Source organism: Podarcis cretensis, assembly GCF_951804945.1.
Source record: "Podarcis cretensis genome assembly, chromosome: 6".
NCBI classification, from domain to species: Eukaryota; Metazoa; Chordata; class Lepidosauria; order Squamata; family Lacertidae; genus Podarcis; species Podarcis cretensis.
Window position 1 is genome coordinate 880,539 of NC_137175.1, and position 7,246 is coordinate 887,784.

Sequence of the window (7,246 nt, forward strand, 5' to 3'; positions counted from 1 at the left end):
GTTACGGACGCTCCCAAACCCGGAGGTACTGGAACAGTTACTTCCGGGTTTCGGAGATCACGCATGCGCAGAAGCGCTACATCATGCTTTGTGCAGAAGCGCCAAATTGCAACCTGTGCATGTGCGCAGACGCGCTGGTGCAGGTTGCAAATGTGCATCCCACATGGATCACGTTTGCAACCCGAGCATCAAGAAGAAGAAGAAGAAGAAGAAGAAGAAGAAGAAGAAGAAGAAGAAGGGGAGTCTAGTATCTCTTCCACCACCTCCATGGGGTGGAAATCAGCTGGTGGGGATTTTGATGGGGGAAATGGCTTCCATTAATTCCCCACTCTTCTGCTTCTGGCTCAGCCTCATCCGCAGCAGTTCCTCCCTCCCTGTTGCTACATCCAAATGAAGAAATTGAAGCCCACGGGGACCCACCTGCATCAAATCTGGCTCTTGTGGTCAGAGCAAGGCTGGTGAGAATGGGGTGTTCCCCCACTGGCCCTCCCAGAGTGAGTCATTTCGTCCACAGCTATTTTGGTTTGCAAAGCCTTTCATCTCTCTGCCCTGCTTTGGTTCCTGCACCCGCAGCCAGTTTGCCTTGGGCTCTCCTTTGCCTCCTGCATCTCTTCCAGCTGGAGGCCGTCTTGCAGAAGGGCAGCCCTCAAGAAAACGCTCCAGGCTTGGCCAGTACTTTCCAGGGCGGGGGCCTCTGGCACGCTCAGCCTTGTCCAAACCGTAGACCTCCTGGGCTAAATCTGCCACTGGCTGAGCAAAAGCCCCGAGGTGGAAAGGCCACTGAAAAGTTGGAGGGGACAAAAAGGAGTTTTGCTTCAGTGAAAACACAGTGCTGGGGATTTTTACTGTCTGCAATACAGTGATGGTGTATTTTTGCTTGTAATGAACTAGCAGCAGTGCTTTCCAAGGTGGGCAGTTGTGCCACTGGTTGGTGGAGGGAATACCTGGGGGGGGGGGACGCTAAGTGGTAGGAAAAACTCAAGCTCATCAATTTTCTTGAATTAATTAAATCACTTTCATTGGATTTTGAATTAACGTGCAATTACCTGTTACTGTTTTGAATGTTATTGTCTTCCCTGGTGGGTCGTGCAAACCACTATTCTGAATAATGTTTTTAATAGGGTAGGGGGCACTAGGGATGAGTTTAACCAAGGGGGTGAGGCCAGATAAAGTTTGGGAATCCTTGAATGAGTTGAGCAGACAGTTCGGGTGCACAGAAGCAAGCACACAGGCCTTGCTCAAAACAGAGAACAGCAGAGCAGCACCTGCAAGCTCTGCTGGCTGAGGCTGATCAGAGCCCCAAACGGCTGGGGGAGGCCATTTTTCACTTTGACATTTTTTTAACGTGCCATTTCAGCTTTGTACTAAAAGGAAGCAAACATTTGTCAGCCCCGACATCTCGTTTATCTGCACTATTCTTAGCATGTTGGCTGACCCATATAATTGCTGGAGAATCATCTGGCTACCATTTCAAAACGCTTCTCACCTGTGATAGGGCTGTCGTCAAAAGTTTTGGAGGCACGTCCACCCACCCCCCGATATTTACTCTGATCTCACAAGCCCCATCCCAGGCAGGGCCTCCCCAAGACATTTTGGCACTTGAGGTTAACCACAAAATGCACATTCCCACGCCCACCAGGGAAGATGATCTGTGTTGGGAACAAGGTGTGTGGAATCAATTCAATCCTGTGGGTCTTTCCTAGAGGTAAGAGGAGACCAGCAGTGCAGCCATGCGGGGGGGGGGGGGGGAGGGGGGACTGCCAAGGATGCAGCCTAGAATAGCATTAGCCCTTTTTTTTGCTAATGCTTAGTGAGTTGTTTCAGAAGAGCCTGCTGGATGAGGCCAGTCTATTACCTATTATTCTTTTATAAAAGTATATACCGCTCAATCACAAAATGTATCAAAGTGGTTTACAACATTAAATATGTAAAAACCATACAATGAAAGTATTAAAAACAATTTTAAGAAGCAAAGCGGTTAAAAGCGTCATTAAACCAATTGTGGGAGATGTGCTCTTAGTCACCTACACGGACCTGGAGAAATAGGAGTTTTCTTTTCTTTTTTTGAAGATAATCTTTATTGATTTTATGATTACATACAATACATATACACATTACATTTACATTTACTCCTAAGAGTTGACTTCCCTCCTTCCTTCTTCTGGCTTTTTTATGTTGTGTCTTAAGTTTTCCGCATTGTCTTTATCGATTTTGTATATTGTTGTTCTTCTTTCAACTTTATCCGTACAGTGTCTATATACAAATAAATCTTTCTGTATATACACGTCTTGTTGTTTGTCTATATTCATTTACAGATACAATTAGTTACCTTGACTGTAATTTACATTTTAATTCATATTGTCCTCAATAGGAGTTTTCAGCAAGCATTTAAAAGTTGGCACAGAAGGTGACGGCTGAATCTCACAGGGACCAGCAGATGCCCACATGGGAAGCGCACAAGAAGGGCCTGAGCACCAGAGCAACTCTCCCCTCCTGCGCTTTCCAGCAACTGGGATTCAGACACATCACTGCCTCTGACTGTGGAGACAGGAGCATGGCCATCCTCTCCTACTCCATTGTTTTGTCCAACCCTCTTTTAAAGTCATCCAAGTTAGCAGGCATCCCTGCCTCCCATTTCTCTTCAAAACTTAGCAAAAGGAGCTGGAGAAGTGGCAGAGAGGGGGACCGTATAACCTGCCAAAACCATTTCTCACCCTTCAGAACAAGACACCGTTCAAGAGCAGGGGAGGCCCAGGAAGCTGCCTTCTGCTGCGTTGGAGCAGTGGTCCAGCCATTTCAGCCTTGCCAGCTCCTCTCCAGGTTTCAGGCAAAGGAACCCCTTCCAGCCCCCACTGGAGATGCCATTGGGGACTGAATCGGGGACCACCTGCCTGCAAACCCCACCCACACTCTGCGGCTGAAGCGTTGCATAACGGCCCTTGCAAGAACAAATTCCAGGGTTGCTTAAAGTACTAGCAGAGATTAGCTGATTAGTTGCGGATGGAGCCGCTGCCGGCCAGAGGCACAGAGAGGAAGAAGGGGCAATTGCCTGGCCAGGCCAGGCTGTTTTCCTGCTGCCACGGAGCCACAGTGCCAAACATGCTAAGAAAGGGATTCCCAGCATTAACCCTTCTTCACCCCCCCCCAGGCTCATTGGAGGGTCACTGAGGGATGGGGCAGGAGACAAAGGCGGAGCCATAGTGCCATGAGGGCAGGATGAAACTGGGACCAGGGATGGTGATTCCTGCATTGCAGGGGGTGGGCTAGATAATAATTATTAATATTATTAATATGTATTATCATTTGTACCCTGCCCATCTGGCTGGGTTTCCCCAGCCACTCTGGGCGGCTTCCAACAAAGACTAAAAAATACATCAAAATGTCACACATTAAGAACTTCCCTAAACAGGGCCTCCTTCAGATGTCTTCTAAAAGTCAGATAGTTGTTGTTCTCTTTGACATCTGGTGGGAGGGTGTTCCACAGGGCAGGCACCACTACCGAGAAGGCCCTCTGCCTGGTTCCCTGTAACTTGGCTTCTCGTAGCGAGGGAACTGCCAGAAGGCCCTCAGTGCTGGACCTCAGTGTGCGGGCTGAGCGATGGGGGTGGCAACGCTCCTTCAGGTATACTGGACCAAGGCCGTTTAGGGCTTTCAAGGTCAGCACCAACACTTTGAATTGTGCTCAGAAACATACTGGGAGCCAATGTAGGTCTTTCAAGACTGGTGTTATGTGGTCTCAGCGGCCGCTCCTAGTCCCCAGTCTAGCTGCTGCATTCTGGATTAATTGTAGTTTCCGAGTCACCTTCAAAGGTCGCCCCACGTAGAGTGCATTGCAGTAGTCCTAGCAGGAGATAACCAGAGCATGCACCACTCTGGCAAGACTGTCTGTGGGCAGGGAGGGTCTCAGCCTGTGTACCAGGTGGAGCTGGTAGACAGCTGCCCTGGACACAGATGTCTCTTGGGGTTCTCTTCCAACTCCATGACTGGATCTGGCAGATAGGCATTTTAATTACCCACTTGGACTCGGTTCCCCAGGTGTAAAATGGGAATAATGGTGACCCACAAGAGCCCTCAAAGGAGGCTCTGTTCTTTCTTATTTTGTCCCTGGCTGCAAAAAAAGAAAGAAAAGAGGGGTAAGATAAGCCCTGCAGATTTCCCACCCCATTGCCTCCTCCGCAGTGAATCATAGGAAAGGTGTGTCGCTCCTGCAAGGACCTGCGCTGGCATTTGGGTGCCAAGCAGAACGGCGGGCATCGGAGGCTGAGCCTGGGAGCATTTCAGAGGCACTGGATGTTCAGCACAGAAAACTCCGAAGTGGTATCTCTGGAATGCAGAGCCGCACAGTGACGCCTTTCGCCCCAACCTCCAGTCTGAGAGGGATGATGGGGTTGTCTCTTAAGGTTAGCAGCAAAATGAGGAAGAAGCAGAACCATGAGAGATGCTCTTTCCAGTGCCTGGGGAACTTTCCTGCTTTCTTGCTCTCCTTCGTTTCCCGCTCGGTGTGATTCGGAGATGGTGCTGGAGCCAGAAAGATGCCCTTCATGTTTCCCAGCCCAGTTTGCCCCCATGACCTCCCCCTCCCTCCCTTTCAGGTGGACTTTCATACAGGATCAGTTAGGGCCAGAGGCGCCCGCTTGCGAGGGCAACGGGGGTGGCGATGCCGTGCCTGTGACGTTGCGCGCATGAGCATCACACCTCCCTCCCTAAGCCAGCCAGAAGCTTCCCGGGCCTTGGGAAGGAGGCGCCAGGCTTTAATACTTTAATACAGTGGTACCTCAGGTTAAGTACTTAATTCGTTCCGGAGGTCCGTACTTAACCTGAAACTGTTCTTAACATGAAGACCACTTTAGCTAATAGGGCCTCCTGCTGCCGCCGGAACCCTATTTCTGTTCTTATCCTGAAGCAAAGTTCTTAACCTGAAGCACTATTTCTGGGTGGGTTAGCGGAGTCTGTAACCTGAAGGGTATGTAACCTGAAGCGTATGTAACCTGAGGTACCACTGTACTCTAATTTACTGGGAACATTTAGGGGGCTGGCCTAGTCCCCCAGTCCACTGACCACACGCCACTGCCATAATGGAACCAGCAAAGTCTCTGTTCAAACTCTCCTGCTCCCTTTACTTTGGCTAACTTCACAAGACCGACACCAGCCCAAACATATCATGGGCACTGGCAGCACGGAAGAGAAAGTTATTTTTAAAAGCGAAACATATCAGTTTTGCACCTAGTAAAAGAGACAGCCTTGGCTTCCATGAATTTGTCTGTCAATGGCAACTCCTTGGTTGTTTGCATGCTCCTTTATCTCCATGGAACTTAATACGGTGTACGTGGTTCCTCCTCTCTTCATTTACCGTATTTTTCGCTCTATAAGATGCACCAGACCATAAGATGCACCTAGTTTTTGGAAGAGGAAAACGGGGGGGGCGGGGGGGGGGATTCTGAATCCCAGAAGCCAGGACGGCGCTCGCTGGCTTGGCCACGCGCAGCCTCTCCCAGGCAAGGAGAGCCTTCATCCCCTGCCCGGGAGAGGCTGTGCGCGGCTAAGGCTCCCCCAAGAGCCGCACTCCCTTTAAAGAGCATGTGGAGTGTGCTTTTCCCTGAGGAGGGAGAAGCGCTGCACACATGCTCCACGCAGCTCTTTAAAGGGAGCGTGATAGAGCCTCCCGCCTGCATTCACTTCATAAGACGCACACACATTCCCCCTTACTTTTTAGGAGGGGAAAAGCGTGTCTTATAGAGCAAAAAATAAGGTAATCCCCACAACAACCTTGTGAGGTAGGCTAGGCTGAGGGGCAATGACAGGCCCCAGTGAGCTTTGTGGCCAAGTGGGGATTTGAACCCTAGTCTCTGCTGACCTAAACCCTAAAGGTAAAGGTAAAGGTACCCCTGCCCGTACGGGCCAGTCTTGACAGACTCTGGGGTTGTGCGCCCATCTCACTTAAGAGGCCAGGGGCAAGCGCTGTCCGGAGACACTTCCGGGTCACGTGGCCAGCGTGACATCGCTGCTCTGGCGAGCCAGAGTCGCACACAGAAACGCCATTTACCTTCCCGCTGGTAAGCGGTCCCTATTTATCTACTTGCACCCGGAGGTGCTTTCGAACTGCTAGGTTGGCAGGCGCTGGGACCGAGCAGCGGGAGCGCACCCCGCCGCAGGGATTCGAACCGCCGACCTTTCGATCGGCAAGCCCTAGGCGCTGAGGCTTTTACCCACAGCGCCACCTGCGTCCCTAAACCCTAGCCTGACACTAACCATGACGCCATGCTGGTTTCTAGAAGTAGATGGGCCACTGGCCTGATTTAGCAGGCCCTTCTTCCAGCCTTATGTGCTGACTTGCCGCTGGAAGGCAGAGAGCTGGCCCTTTGCGGCTTCTTCCATGCTGGGAGACGTGCTTGCAGTCGCATCAGAAGCGTGGGAGGCGACAGGAAGGAAGGCAGGGCTCCTTGAGGAAGCTGCTTTGATAAGTGGTTTCAATGGCAGGAGGGAAGCAACCTGCTGTGGAAACACACAGGGCTCCCCCCCCCTTCAATGTGGGATTCATCAAAGCGCAGGAGGGCCAAGCCCAGCTAGTGGCAGGGTTGAGGGGGGGGCATTGCTGAGGTCCCCCTCCTCCCCCAGGAGCAAAACCTGTGGGATCCAGCTTGGAAGCAGGAAAAAGGGTGGGTGGGCAGGAAGCACGGGGGCTCAACCCATGAGGACCCTGGCCCTTCAGTGTCCTCTCTCATGCCCTTCCCATGCGTAGACTGGCTCCTCCTAAATAACCCCTTCCCCCACCTTGTGTCTAGAACTCCCCACGGCTCCAGGGACCCTTCAAGGCCTTCCTCTGTTGGTCTGCCTGGTCACCTGGGAAGCTCAGCACCCTGGGGAGATGGGGCCAGGAGAGGAGTCTGCTGCTTTCTCTGAATCCAGAGAAGGCTATGGACCCCAACAGGATGGCTGAGTCACACTGATGTCCCAGTGTCCGAGCAGTTAGGCCACTCCAGCCCACAAAAGGAAAGACTGCCAGGCCAGCCTTGCAACCCGATTCGGAAGGTGCAATTGAACGGGAGGGAGGAAGGGAAAAAATGAAGGCAGGGATTGGTGTCCAAATGGAGAAGCTCAATGGTTGACCCTGCAAGAGGCTCTGGATTAAATCTCAAGCACCTCCAGATCGGGAGGGCAAGAGAAAGACCCCTGCCTCAATTCCTCTGTGGGTGGGGGGCCTGATTCTCTGCCACGTGACTTCCTGTGCTCTAAATTGTTGCTTCTT

The 7,246-nt window shown here is 51.5% G+C and overlaps 1 protein-coding gene across 1 annotated transcript in view; it reads right to left on the minus strand.

The window, feature by feature from the left end:
- Positions 1 to 7,246, minus strand: part of LOC307217897 (uncharacterized protein) — a 116,662-nt gene that overhangs the window by 45,390 nt on the left and 64,026 nt on the right. The gene's annotated exons all lie outside the window — the stretch shown is intronic.